Raw genomic sequence first — 15,957 nt, forward strand, 5'->3', positions numbered from 1 at the left:
TTCATGCAGTCCTCCTTCACTGTTTTTCTACATATCATCTTGAAGCTGGGATTTAGACTAGAGACAAATCTTCTAAATCCATCATACTCCACCAATGAGAATGCCAATTCATGCAACACTATCATCCTCATCAGCTCTCGGCGTGCTAATGCCTGATTAAAGGTCCAAAGCCCCATTGCAACTCCATCAGCACTCACGATAGAAGCACTCAGTTGTCCAGAAACTCTAAGAACCTTCTTCCTTTCCCTGCATCTCTTCAAATGTTTGCGCAATGAACTTGTTCCATGTTTACGCTCAGCACAAATATTCCTTGCACAGTGTTTGCACTCAGCAGCTACAACTATGCCATCAACACGGATTGGCTCATATTCTTTCCACACTTTAGACAAAAAATTTCTTCCCGGTTCAGAAAATTTTCTCATGTCAATGATCTCAACCTATCCCTCTTCATCCACATTATTGAAGGAAATATGCCCTAGAGGCAATAATAAATTTATTATTTATTTCCTTATATATCATGATAAAAGTTTATTATTCATGCTAGAATTGTATTAACCGGAAACATAATACATGTGTGAATACATAGACAAACAGAGTGTCACTAGTATGCCTCTACTTGACTAGCTCGTTAATCAAAGATGGTTATGTTTCCTAACCATGGACAAAGAGTTGTTATTTGATTAACGGGATCACATCATTAGGTGAATGATCTGATTGACATGACCCATTCCATTAGCTTAGCACCCGATCGTTTAGTATGTTGCTATTGCTTTCTTCATGACTTATACATGTTCCTATGACTATGAGATTATGCAACTCCCGTTTGCCGGAGGAACACTTTGTGTTCTACCAAACGTCACAACGTAAATGGGTGATTATAAAGGAGCTCTACAGGTGTCTCCAAAGGTACATGTTGGGTTGGCGTATTTCGAGATTAGGATTTGTCACTCCGATTGTCGGAGAGGTATCTCTGGGCCCTCTCGGTAATGCACATCACATAAGCCTTGCAAGCATTGCAACTAATGAGTTAGTTGTGAGATGATGTATTACGGAACGAGTAAAGAGACTTGCCGGTAACGAGATTGAACTAGGTATTGGATACCGATGATCGAATCTCGGGCAAGTAACATACCGATGACAAAGGGAACAACGTATGTTGTTATGCGGTCTGACCGATAAAGATCTTCGTAGAATATGTAGGAACCAATATGGGCATCCAGGTCCCGCTATTGGTTATTGACCAGAGACGTGTCTCGGTCATGTCTACATTGTTCTCGAACCCGTAGGGTCCGCACGCTTAAGGTTACGATGACAATTATTATGAGTTTATGCATTTTGATGTACCGAAGGTTGTTCGGAGTCTCGGATGTGATCACAGACATGACGAGGAGTCTCGAAATGGTCGAGACATAAAGATTGATATATTGGAAGCCTATGTTTGGATATCGGAAGTGTTCCGGGTGAAATCGGGATTTTACCGGAGTACCGGGAGGTTATCGGAACCCCCCGGGAGGTATATGGGCCTTAATGGGCTTTAGTGGAAAGGAGGGGAAAGGAGCACGGGAGGGGGCGCGCCCCCCAAGCCCAATCCGAATTGGGAGGGGGGCTGGCCCCCCCTTTCCTTCCTCCCTCCTTCCTCTTCCTTCCCTCTCCCTCTCCAAATAGGAAAAGGAGGAGTCCTACTCCCGGGGAGTAGGACTCCCCCCTTGGGCGTGCCTCCTCCCCTTGGCCGGCCCTCTCCTCCCCCCTTTATATACGGAGGCAGGGGCAACCCCTAGACACACAAGTTGATCCATGTGATCATATTCTTAGCCGTGTGCGGTGCCCCCTTCCACCATAGTCCTCGATAATATTGTAGCGGTGCTTAGGCGAAGCCCTACGATGGTAGTACATCAAGATCGTCATCACGCCGTCGTGCTGACGGAACTCTTCCCCGACACTTTGCTGGATCAGAGTACGAGGATCGTCATCGAGCTGAACGTGTGCTAAAACTCGGAGGTGCCGTAGTTTCGGTGCTTGATCGGTCGGGCCGTGAAGACGTATGACTACATCAACCGCGTTGTGCTAACGCTTCCGCTGTCGGTCTACAAGGGTACGTAGATCACACTCTCCCCTCTCGTTGCTATGCATCACCATGATCTTGCGTGTGCGTAGGAAATTTTTTGAAATTACTATGTTCCCCAACAGTGGTATCAGAGCCTAGGTTTTATATGTTGATGTTATATGCACGAGTAGACCACAAGTGAGTTGTGGGCGATATAAGTCATACTGCTTACCAGCATGTCATACTTTGGTTCGGCGGTATTGTTGGACGAAGCAGCCCGGACCGACATTACACGTACGCTTACGCGAGACCGGTTCTCCCGACGTGCTTTGCACATAGGTGGCTTGCGGGTGACAGTTTCTCCAACTTTAGTTGAACCGAGTATGGCTACGCCTGGTCCTTACGAAGGTTAAAACAACACCAACTTGACAAACTATCGTTGTGGTTTTGATGCGTAGGTAAGATTGGTTCTTGCTTAAAGCCCGTAGCAGCCACGTAAAACTTGCAACAACAAAGTAGAGGACGTCTAACTTGTTTTTGCAGGGCATGTTGTGATGTGATATGGTCAAGACATGATGCTAAATTTTATTGTATGAGATGATCATGTTTTGTAACCGAGTTATCGGCAACCGGTAGGAGCCATATGGTTGTTGCTTTATTGTATGCAATGCAATCGCCCTGTAATGCTTTACTTTATCACTAAGCGGTAGCGATAGTCATAGAAGCATAAGATTGGCTAGACGACAACGATGCTACGATGGAGATCAAGGTGTCGCGCCGGTGACGATGGTGATCACGACGGTGCTTCAAGGATGGAGATCACAAGCACAAGATGATGGCCATATCATATCACTTATATTGATTGCATGTGATGTTTATCTTTTATGCATCTTATCTTGCTTTGATTGACGGTAGCATTATAAGATGATCTCTCACTAAATTTCAAGATAAAAGTGTTCTCCCTGAGTATGCACCGTTGCCAAAGTTCGTCGTGCTCAGACACCACGTGATGATCGGGTGTGATAAGCTCTACGTCCATCTACAACGGGTGCAAGCCAGTTTTGCACACGCAGAATACTTAGGTTAAACTTGACGAGCCTAGCATATGCAGATATGGCCTCGGAACACTGAGGTCGAAAGATCGAGCGTGAATCATATAGTAGATATGATCAACATAGCGATGTTCACCATTGAAAACTACTCCATTTCACGTGATGATCGGTTATGGTTTAGTTGATTCGGATCACGTGATCACTTAGATGATTAGAGGGATGTCTATCTAAGTGGGAGTTCTTGAGTAATATGATTAATTGAACTTAAATTTATCATGAACTTAGTCCCTGATAGTATCTTGCTTGTTTATGTTAATTGTAGATAAATGGCCTGTGATGTTGTTCCGTTAAATTTTGATGCGTTCCTTGAGAAAGCAAAGTTGAAAGATGATGGTAGCAATTACACGGACTGGGTCCGTAACTTGAGGATTATCCTCATTGCTGCACAGAAGAATTACGTCCTGGAAGCACCGCTGGGTGCCAGGCCTGCTGCTGGAGCAACACCAGATGTTATGAACGTCTGGCAGAGCAAAGCTGATGACTACTCGATAGTTCAGTGTGCCATGCTTTACGGCTTAGAACCGGGACTTCAACGACGTTTTGAACGTCATGGAGCATATGAGATGTTCCAGGAGTTGAAGTTAATATTTCAAGCAAATGCCCGGATTGAGAGATATGAAGTCTCCAATAAGTTCTATAGCTGCAAGATGGAGGAGAACAGTTCTGTCAGTGAGCATATACTCAAAATGTCTGGGTATAATAATCACTTGATTCAAATGGGAGTTAATCTTCCAGATGATTGCGTCATTGACAGAATTCTCCAATCATTGTCACCAAGCTACAAGAGCTTTGTGATGAACTATAATATGCAAGGGATGAATAAGACTATTCCCGAGCTCTTCGCAATGCTGAAAGCTGCGGAGGTAGAAATCAAGAAGGAGCATCAAGTGTTGATGGTCAATAAGACCACTAGTTTCAAGAAAAAGGGAAAAGGGAAGAAGAAGGGGAACTTCAAGAAGAAAAGCAAGCAAGTTGCTGATCAGGAGAAGAAACCCAAGTCTGGACCTAAGCCTGAAACTGAGTGCTTCTACTGCAAGTAGACTGGTCACTGGAAGCGGAACTGCCCCAAGTATTTGGCGGATAAGAAGGATGGCAAGGTGAACAAAGGTATATGTGATATACATGTTATTGATGTGTACCTTACTAGAGCTCGCAGTAGCACCTGGGTATTTGATACTGGTTCTGTTGCTAATATTTGCAACTCGAAACAGGGACTACGGATTAAGCGAACACTAGCAAAGGACGAGGTGACGATGCGCGTGGGAAACGGTTCCAAAGTCGATGTGATCGCAGTCGGCACGCTACCTCTACATCTACCTTCGGGATTAGTATTAGACCTAAATAATTGTTATTTGGTGCCAGCGTTGAGCATGAACATTATATCTGGATCTTGTTTGATGCGAGACGGTTATTCATTTAAATCAGAGAATAATGGTTGTTCTATTTATATGAGTAATATCTTTTATGGTCATGCACCTTTGAAGAGTGGTCTATTTTTGATGAATCTTGATAGTAGTAACACACATATTCATAATGTTGAAGCCAAAAGATTCAGAGTTGATAATGATAGTGCAACTTATTTGTGGCACTGCCGTTTAGGTCATATCGGTATAAAGCGCATGAAGAAACTCCATACTGATGGACTTTTGGAACCACTTGATTATGAATCACTTGGTACTTGCGAACTGTGCCTCTTGGGCAAGATGACTAAAACACCGTTCTCCGGTACTATGGAGAGAGCAACAGATTTGTTGGAAATCATACATACAGATGTATGTGGTCCGATGAATATTGAGGCTCGTGGCGGATATCGTTATTTTCTCACCTTCACGGATGATTTAAGCAGATATGGGTATATCTACTTAATGAAGCATAAGTCTGAAACATTTGAAAAGTTCAAAGAATTTCAGAGTGAAGTTGAAAATCATCATAACAAGAAAATAAAGTTTCTGCGATCTGATCATGGAGGAGAATATTTGAGTTACGAGTTTGGTCTACATCTGAAACAATGCGGAATAGTTTCGCAACTCACGCCACCCGGCTGGAACACCACAGCGTAATGGTGTGTCCGAATGTCGTAACGTACTTTATCTAGATATGGTGCGATCTATGATGTCTCTTACTGATTTACCGCTATCGTTTTGGGGTTATGCTTAGACGGCACATTCACGTTAAATAGGGCACCATCAAAATCCGTTGAGACGACGCCTTATGAACTGTGGTTTGGCAAGAAACCAAAGTTGTCGTTTCTTAAAGTTTGGGGCTGCGATGCTTATGTGAAAAAGCTTCAACCTGATAAGCTCGAACCCAAATCGGAGAAATGTGTCTTCATAGGATATCCAAAGGAAACTATTGGATACACCTTCTATCACAGATCCGAAGGCAAGACTTTTGTTGCTAAATTCGGAAACTTTCTAGAGAAGGAGTTTCTCTCGAAAGAAGTGAGTGGGAGGAAAGTAGAACTTGATGAGGTAACTGTACCTGCTCCCTTATTGGAAAGTAGTACATCACAGAAACCGGTTTCTGTGACACCTACACCAATTAGTGAGGAAGCTAATGATGATGATCATGAAACTTCAGAACAAGATTACTACTGAACCTTGTAGATCAACCAGAGTAAGATCCGCACCAGAGTGGTACGGTAATCCTGTTCTGGAAGTCATGCTACTAGATCATGATGAACCTACGAACTATGAAGAAGCGATGGTGAGCCCAGATTCCGCAAAATGGTTTGAAGCCATGAAATCTGAGTTGGGATCCATGTATGATAACAAAGTATGGACTTTGGTTGATTTGCCCGATGATCGGCAAGCAATTGAGAATAAATGGATCTTCAAGAAGAAGACTGACGCTGACGGTAATATTACTGTCTACAAAGCTCGACTTGTCGCAAAAGGTTTTCGACAAGTTCAAGGAATTGACTACGATGAGACCTTCTCACCCGTAGCGATGCTTAAGTCTGTCCGAATCATGTTAGCAATTGCCGCATTTTATGATTATGAAATTTGGCAAATGGATGTCAAAACTGCATTCCTGAATGGATTTCTGGAAGAAGAGTTGTATATGATGCAACCAGAAGGTTTTGTCGATCCAAAGGGAGCTAACAAAGTGTGCAAGCTCCAGCGATCCATTTATGGACTGGTGCAAGCCTCTTGGAGTTGGAATAAATGCTTTGATAGTGTGATCAAAGCATTTGGTTTTATACAGACTTTTGGAGAAGCCTGTATTTACAAGAAAGTGAGTGGGAGCTCTGTAGCATTTCTGATATTATATGTGGATGACATATTACTAATTGGAAATGATATAGAATTTCTGGATAGCATAAAGGGATACTTGAATAAGAGTTTTTCAATGAAAGACCTCGGTGAAGCTGCTTACATATTAGGCATTAAGATCTATAGAGATAGATCAAGACGCTTAATTGGACTTTCACAAAGCACATACCTTGACAAGAAGAAGTTCAAAATGGATCAAGCAAAGAAAGGATTCTTGCCTGTGTTACAAGGTGTGAAGTTGAGTAAGACTCAATGCCCGACCACTGCAGAAGATAGAGAGAAAATGAAAGATGTTCCCTATGCTCAGCCATAGGCTCTATCATGTATGCAATGCTGTGTACCAGACCTGATGTGTGCCTTGCTATAGTATTAGCAGGGAGGTACCAAAGTAATCCAGGAGTGGATGCAGAAGCTATTGACACTGATCCGATGATTCTAAATCGCAGATACGTGTTTACATTAAACGGTGGAGCTGTCAGTTGGTGCAGTTCTAAACAAAGCGTCGTGGCGGGATCTACATGTGAAGCGGAGTACATAGCTGCTTCGTGAAGGAGTCTGGATGAAGGAGTTCATATCCGATCTAGGTGTCATACCTAGTGCATCGGGTCCAATGAAAATCTTTTGTGACAATACTGGTGCAATTGCCCTTGGCAAAGGAATCCAGATTTCACAAGAGAACCAAGCACATCAAGATACGCTTCAATTCCATCCGGGATCTAGTCCAGGTGGGAGACATAGAGATTTGCAAGATACATACGGATCTGAATGTTGCAGACCCGTTGACTAAGCCTCTTCCACGAGCAAAACATGATCAGCACCAAAGCTCCATGGGTGTTAGAATCATTACTGTGTAATCTAGATTATTGACTCTAGTGCAAGTGGGAGACTGAAGGAAATATGCCCTAGAGGCAATAATAAAGTTATTATTTATTTCCTTATATCATGATAAATGTTTATTATTCATGCTAGAATTGTATTAACCGGAAACATAATACTTGTGTGAATACATACACAAACTAAACGTCACTAGTATGCCTCTACTTGACTAGCTCGTTAATCAAAGATGGTTATGTTTCCTAACCATAGACATGTGTTGTCATTTGATTAACGGGATCACATCATTAGGAGAATGATGTGATTGACATGACCCATTCCATTAGCTTAGCACCCGATCGTTTAGTATGTTGCTATTGCTTTCTTCATGACTTATACATGTTCCTATGACTATGAGATTATGCAACTCCCGTTTGCCGGAGGAACACTTTGTGTGCTACCAAACGTCACAACATAACTGGGTGATTATAAAGGGAGCTCTACAGGTGTCCAAAGGTACATGTTGGGTTGGCGTATTTCGAGATTAGGATTTGTCACTCCGATTGTCGGAGAGGTATCTCTGGGCCCTCTCGGTAATGCACATCACATAAGCCTTGCAAGCATTGCAACTAATGAGTTAGTTGCGAGATGATGTATTACGAAACGAGTAAAGAGACTTGCCGGTAACGAGATTGAACTAGGTATTGAGATACCGACGATCGAATCTCGGGCAAGTAACATACCGATGACAAAGGGAACAACGTATGTTGTTATGCGGTCTGACCGATAAAGATCTTCGTAGAATATGTGGGAGCCAATATGAGCATCCAGGTTCCGCTTATTGACCGGAGACGTGTGTCATGTCTACATTGTTCTCGAACCCGTAGGGTCCGCACGCTTAAGGTTTCGATGACAGTTTTATTATGAGTTTAATATTTTGATGTACCGAAGTTAGTTCGGAGTCCCGGATGTGATCACGGACATGACGAGGAGTCTCGAAATGGTCGAGACATAAAGATTGATATATTGGACGGCTATATTCGGACACCGGAAGTGTTCCGGGTGATTTCAGAGAAAACCGGAGTGCCGGAGGGTTACCGGAACCCCCCCGGGAGAAGTAATGGGCCATATGGGCCCTAGTGGAGAGAGAGAGGGGCGCCAGGGTGGGCCGCGCCCCTCCCCCTCTGGTCCGAATTGGACTAGGAGAGGGGGGCGGCCCCCTTTCCTTCTCCCTCTCCCCCTTCCTTTCCCCCTCCTAGTAGGAGTAGGAAAGAGGGGAGTCCTACTCCTACTAGGAGGAGGACTCCTCCTCCTTGGCGCGCCCAAGGGCCGGCCGCCTCCCCCCTTGCTCCTTTATATACGGGGGCAGGGGGCACCTCTAGACACACAAGTTGATCCTCGTGATCGTTTTCTTAGCCTCGATAATACTATAGTGGTGCTTAGGCGAAGCCCTGTGATGGTAGAACATCAAGATCGTCAGCACGCCATCGTGCTGACGGAACTCTTCCCCAACACTTTGCTGGATCGGAGTACGGGGATCGTCATCGAGCTGAACGTGTGCTAAAACTCGTAGGTGCCGTAGTTTTGGTGCTTGATCGGTCGGGCCATGAAGACGTACGACTACATCAACCGCGTTGTCATAATGCTTCCACTGTCGGTCTATGAGGGTACGTAGACAACACTCTCCCCTCTCATTGCTATGCATCACCATGATCTTGCGTGTGCGTAGGAAAATTTTGAAATTACTACGTTCCCCAACACAGCACTCCTAAGAATACTGAGATCGGGGACACACATGTGACATGCCTCATCTTTACCATTAATGCATCTACCTATGAAGAGAGCAAAATAATGTATAGCAGGAAAGTGAATGCTCCCTATGGTAGCTTGTGTAATATCTCTAGATTCTCCCACAGTTATGCTAGCAAGAAAATCTCTAAATTTAGATTTGCGAGGATCCCTTATACTACCCCATGGTGGAAGTTTGCATGCAGTGGTAAAATCCTCTAAGTCCATGGTATAAGATTTATCATAAAGATCAAATAGGACAGTTGGAGAATTACGTGAAGTTGAAAATTCAAACCTCCTCACAAAGGAACTAGTGAGATTATGATACTGACTGCACTTCTCTTCCTCGAAGCTCACGAGATCAGCGTTACGCAAATATGCGTTGAATTCTTCTTTTATTCCCGCTCGATCCATAAAATTTTCAGAAGGCCACTCACAAGGACGCACTGGAGCGTCTCTTGGTGGCTCTTCATCAGCATCACGCATTGCAAGCCTAGGTCCTTGCTTCATTGAAGAACCACCTTGGAACATTTTCCTAAGCATTTTTCTTCCTCTGAAAAATTCTGAATTTTTTTTAGTAACTTCAAAATAAAAGTAAACCAAACTCAATAATATTGATAGAAACTACTCCTACAAGTGCCTAGGGCCTATATCATGCATCAAAACTACTTTTGACCATATAAATTTGACACACAAGCTCAAGAACAGGGTCATCTAAGCAGCAAAAAATTGCAATGAACAAAGCACTAGAACAAAAACTAATTGGACCAATAGAGGAGTCACGTACCAAGGAACAATCTCCCCAAGCAGTTTTGTGAGAGGTGCTTTGAGCAAGGAGATCGAAAATGGCAGCAAAACGAGCTTGGACTCGGGTTTGAGCTGGTTATTCGTGTTTGGGGGAGGAAGAAGAAGTGTATGGGTGAAAGGATAAGTGGAGGAGGGCCACCGTGGGCCCACGAGGCAGGGGGCGCGCCCTAGAGGGGTGGGCGCGCCCTCCACCCTCGTGGGCAGGTGGTTGGCCCCCCTGGTGTGTTCTCAGTTCCATAAATCCTCAAATATTCTAGAAAAAATCATATTTAATTTTCAGGGCATTTGGAGAACTTTTATTTTCGAGGTATTTTTATATTGCACGGATAATCAGATAACAGACAAATGTTTATTTTTATTTCATTTAATATAAATAACAGAAAGTAAAAGTGGGGTCCAGAAGGTTGTGCCTTCTAGTTTCATCCATCTCATGATCATAAAAAGGAATCCACTAACAAGGTTGATCAAGTCTTGTTAACGAACTCATTCCGAATAACATGGAACCGGAGAAATTTTGAGTAACACTATGTTACCTCAACGGGGATATGCACATCCCCAATAACAAGAATATCATATTTTTTCTTGACAGTAGGAAGAGGAAATTCAAAACCTCCAAATATAATCGACGGAATTTTTCCAATAGAGTTGATACTATGAACTTGAGATTGTTTCCACGGAAAGTGTACCGTGTGCTCATTACCATTAACATGAAAAGTGACATTGCCTTTAGTGCAATCAATAATAGCCCCTGCAGTATTCAAAAAGGGTCTTCCAAGAATAATAGACATACTACCATCCTCGGGAATATCAAGAATAACAAGGTCCGTTAAAATAGTAACATTTGCAACTACAACAGGCACATCCTCACAAATACCGACAGGTATAGCAGTTGATTTATCAGCCATTTGCAAAGATATTTCAGTAGGTGTCAACTTATTCAAATCAAGTCTACGATATAAAGAGAGAGGCATAACACTAACACCGGCTCCAAGATCACATAAAGCAGTTTTAACATAGTTTCTTTTAATAGAGCATGGTATAGTGGGTACTCCTGGACCTCCAAGTTTCTTTGGTATTCCACCCTTAAAAGTATAATTAGCAAGCATGGTGGAAATTTCAGCTTCCGGTATCTTTGTTTTATTTATAATGATATCTTTCATGTACTTAGCATAAGGATTGGTTTTGAGCATATCAGTTGATCGAATACGTAAAAAGATAGGTCTAACCATTTCAGCAAAGCGCTCAAAATCCTCATCATCCTTTTTCTTGGATGGTTTGGGAGGAAAAGGCATGGGTTTCTGAACCCAAGGCTCTCTTTCTTTACCATGTTTCCTAGCAACAAAGTATTTCTTATCATAACATTGATTCTTTAATTGTGGGTTATCAAGATCAACAGCAGGTTCAATTTCTATGTCATTATCATTACTAGGTTGAGCATCATTATGAACATTATTATTAGCATTATCACTAGTTTCAGGTTCATTACCAGATTGAGTTTCAGCATTAGAAATAGAAACATCATTTGGATTCTCAGGTGTTTCAACAATAGGATCACTAGAAGCATGCAAAGTCCTATCATTTTTCTTTTTCTTCTTTTTAGAAGAACTAGGTGCATCTAAATTATTTCTCTGAGAATCTTGCTCAATTCTCTTAGGACGGCCTTCAGGATACAAAGGTTCCTGAGTCATTCTTTCAGTTCTAGTAGCCACTCTAACAGCATAATCATTATCTTTACTATTCAATTCCTTGAGCAAATCATTTTGAGCTTTAAGTACTTGTTCTACTTGAGTGGTAACCATAGAAGCATGTTTAATAATAAGTTTAAGTTCACCTTTGACATTAGCCATATAATCACCCAAGCATCCAAGCATATTTGAATTATATTTCAGTTGTCTACCAAAATAAGCATTAAAATCTTCTTGCTTAGCCATAAATTTGTCAAACTCATCTAAGCATGGGCTAGAAATTTTAGTAAATGGGATTACAGTTTTATCATATCTATAGAGAGAATTTACCTTTACTACCTGTGTCAGGTTATCAAGACCATGAGTTTCTTCAATAGGCAAAGGATTTGGATTATATGTTTTTTCAACAGGCGGTAAATTAAGACCATGTATTTCTTCAATAGGAGGTAAATTCTTAACATCTTCAGCTTTAATACCCTTTTCTTTCATAGATTTCTTTGCCTCTTGCATATCTTCAGGACTGAGAAACAGAATACCCCTCTTCTTCGGAGTTGGTTTAGGAATAGGCTCAGGATTTGGCTCCGGAGGTGTCCAATTATTTTCATTTGTCAACATATTATTCAATAGAATTTCAGCTTCATCCGGTGTTCTTTCCATGAAAACAGAACCATCACAACTATCCAGGTAATCTCTAGAGGCATCGGTTAGTCCATTATAAAAGATATCAAGTATTTCATTTTTCTTAAGAGGATGATCAGGCAAAGCATTAAGTTATTGGAGAAGCCTCCCCAAGCTTGTGGGAGACTCTCTTCTTCAATTTGCACAAAATTATATATATCCCTTAAAGCAGCTTGTTTCTTATGAGCAGGGAAATATTTAGTAGAGAAGTAATAAATCATATCCTGCGGACTACGCACACAACCAGGATCAAGAAAATTAAACCATATCTTAGCATCACCCTTTAATGAGAAAGGAAATATTTTAAGGATATAAAAGTAGCGAGTTCTCTCATCTTTAGTAAACAGGGTAGCTATATCATTTAATTTAGTAAGATGTGCCACAACAGTTTCAGATTCATAACCATGAAAAGGATCAGATTCAACCAAAGTAATTATATCAGGATCAACAGAGAATTCATAATCCTTATCAGTAACAAAGATAGGTGAAGTAGCGAAAGCAGGGTCAGGTTTCATTCTAGCATTTAGAGATTTCTTACTCCATTTAGCTAATAATTTTTAAGTTCAGTTCTATTTCTGCAAGATAAAATAGCTAAAGAAACATCTTGATCAAAAACATAACCCTTAGGAATGGCAAGTGGTTCTTCATCATCACTTTCATCAGTATCATCATATTCAATATTTTCAATTTCTCTAACCCTAGCAAGTTGTTCATCAAGAAAAGCACTAAGTGGCATAGTAGTATCAGGCATAGAGGTAGTTTCATCATAAGTATCATGCATAGCAGAAGTGGCATCATCAATAACATGCGACATATCAGAACGAATAGCAGAAGCAGGTGTAGGTGTCGCAAGCTTACTCAAAATAGAAGGTGAATCAAGTGCAGAGCTAGATGGCAGTTCCTTACCTCCCGTCATAGTTGAGGGATAGATCTTGGTTTTTGCATCTCTCAAGTTCTTCATAATGATAAGCAGATATATATCCCAAGTGACTCAAAGAATAGAGATATGCTCCCCGGCAACGGCGCCAGAAAATAGTCTTGATAACCCACAAGTATAGGGGATCGCAACAGTTTTCGAGGGTAGAGTATTCAACCCAAATTTATTGATTCGACACAAGGGGAGCCAAAGAATATTCTCAAGTATTAGCAGCTGAGTTGTCAATTCAACCACACCTGGAAACTTAATATCTGCAACGAAGTGTTCAGTAGCAAAGTAATATGATAGTGGTGATAACGGTAGCAAAATGTAACAGTAGTAAAAGCAATGTTTTTGGTATTTTGAAGTGATGATAGCAATAGCAACGGGAAAGTAAATAAGCTAAGAACAATATATGAAAAGCTCGTAGGCAATGGATCGGTGATGGAGAATTATGCCGGATGCGGTTCATCATGTAACAGTCATAACCTAGGGTGACACAGAACTAGCTCCAGTTCATTGATATAATGTAGGCATGTATTCCGAACATAGTCATACGTGCTTATGGAAAAGAACTTGCATGACATCTTTTGCCCTACCCTCCCGTGGCAGCGGGGTCCTTACGGAAACTAAGGGATATTAAGGTCTCCTTTTAATAGAGAACCAAAACAAAGCATTAACACATAGTGAAATACATGAACTCCTCAAACTACGATCATCACCGGTAAGTATCCCGATTATTGTCACTTCGGGGTTAACGGATCATAACACATAATAGGTGACTATAGACTTGCAAGATAGGATCAAGAACACTCATATATTGATGAAAACATAATAGGTTCAGATCTGAAATCATGGCACTCGGGCCCTAGTGACAAGCATTAAGCATAGCAAAGTCATAGCAACATCAATCTCAGAACATAGTGGACACTAGGGATCAAACCCTAACAAAACTAACTCGATTACATGATAGATCCCATCCAACCCATCACCATCCAGCAAGCCTACGATGGAATTACTCACGCACGGCGGTGAGCATCATGAAATTGGTGATGGAGGATGGTTAATGATGACGATGGCGATGGATTCCCCTCTCCGGAGCCCCGAACGGACTCTAGATCAGCCCTCCCGAGAGGTTTTAGGGCTTGGCGGCGGCTCCGTATCGTAAAACGTGATGATTTCTTCTCCTTGATTTTTTTCTCCCCGAAACTCAATATATGGAGGTGGAGTTGGAGTCGGAGAGGCAACAGGGGGCCCACGAGGTAGGGGGGCGCGCCCCCCACCCTCGTGGCAAGGTGGTGGCCCCCTGACCTTCATCTTTGGCAGGTATTTTTCTTATTTTCTGAAAAGTGTCTCCGTGAAGTTTTAGGTCATTCCGAGAACGTTTGTTCCTGCACATAAATAACACCATGGTAATTCTGCTGAAAACAACGTCAGTCCGGGTTAGTTCCATTCAAATCATGCAAGTTAGAGTCCAAAACAAGGGCAAAAGTGTTTGGAAAAGTAGATACGTTGGAGACGTATCACATCGATGTAACCATTTACGACGAGCTCTTTGTCATCTCCATAAACAAGAAACATATCCTTCATCCTTTTCAGGTATTTCAGGATGTTCTTGACCATTGTCTAGTGATCCACTCCTGGATTACTTTGGTACCTCCCTGCTAAACTAATAGCAAGGCACACATCAGGTCTGGTACACAACATTGCATACATGATAGAGCCTATGGCTATAGCATAGGGAACATCTTTCATTTTCTCTCTATCTTCTGCAGTGGTCGGGCGTTGAGTCTTACTCAACACACCTTATAACACAGGCAAGAACCCTTTCTTTGCTTGATTCATTTTGAACTTCTTCAAAACTTTGTCAAGGTATGTTCTTTGTGAAAGTCCAATTAAGCGTCTCGATCTATCTCTATAGATCTTGATGCCCAATATATAAGCAGCTTCACCGAGGTCCTTCATTGAAAAACTCTTATTCAAATATCCTTTTATGCTATCTAGAGATTCTATATCATTTCCAATCAACAATATGTCATCCACATATAATATCAGAAATGCTACAGAGCTCCCACTCACTTTCCTGTAAATACAGGCTTCTCCAAAAGTCTGTATAAAACCATATGCTTTGATCACACTATCAAAACGTTTATTCCAACTCCAAGAGGCTTGCACCAGTCCATAAATGGATCGTTGGAGCTTGCACAATTAGTTATCTCCCTTTGGATCGACAAAACCTTCCGGTTGCATCATATACAACTCTTCTTCCAGAAATCCTTTCAGGAATGTACTTTTGACACCCATTTGCCGAATTTCATAATCATAAAATGCGGCAATTGCTAACATGATTCGGACAGACTAAAGCATCACTACGGGTGAGAAGGTCTCATCGTAGTCAATCCCTTGAACTTGTAGAAAACCTTTTGCAACAAGTCGAGCTTTATAGACAGTAACATTACCGTCAGCGTCAGTCTTCTTCTCGAAGATCCATTTATTCTCGATGGCTTGCTGATCATCGGGCAAGTCAACCAAAGTCCACACTTTGTTCTCATACATGGATCCCATCTCAAATTTCATGGCCTCAAGCCATTTTGCAGAATCTGGGCTCACCATCGCTTCTTCATAGTTCGTAGGTTCGTCATGGTCTAGTAACATAACCTCCATTACAGGATTATGTTGGGGAACGTTGCAGAAAACAAAAAATTTCCTACGGTTTCACCAAGATCCATCTATGAGTTCATCTAGCAACGAGTGATCGGATTGCATCTACATACCTTTGTAGATCACGCGCGGAAGCGTTCAAAGAACGGGGATGAGGAAGTCGTACTCGACGTGATCC

This window comes from Triticum urartu, chromosome 6 (assembly GCF_003073215.2).
Source record: "Triticum urartu cultivar G1812 chromosome 6, Tu2.1, whole genome shotgun sequence".
Lineage (NCBI taxonomy): Eukaryota > Viridiplantae > Streptophyta > Magnoliopsida > Poales > Poaceae > Triticum > Triticum urartu.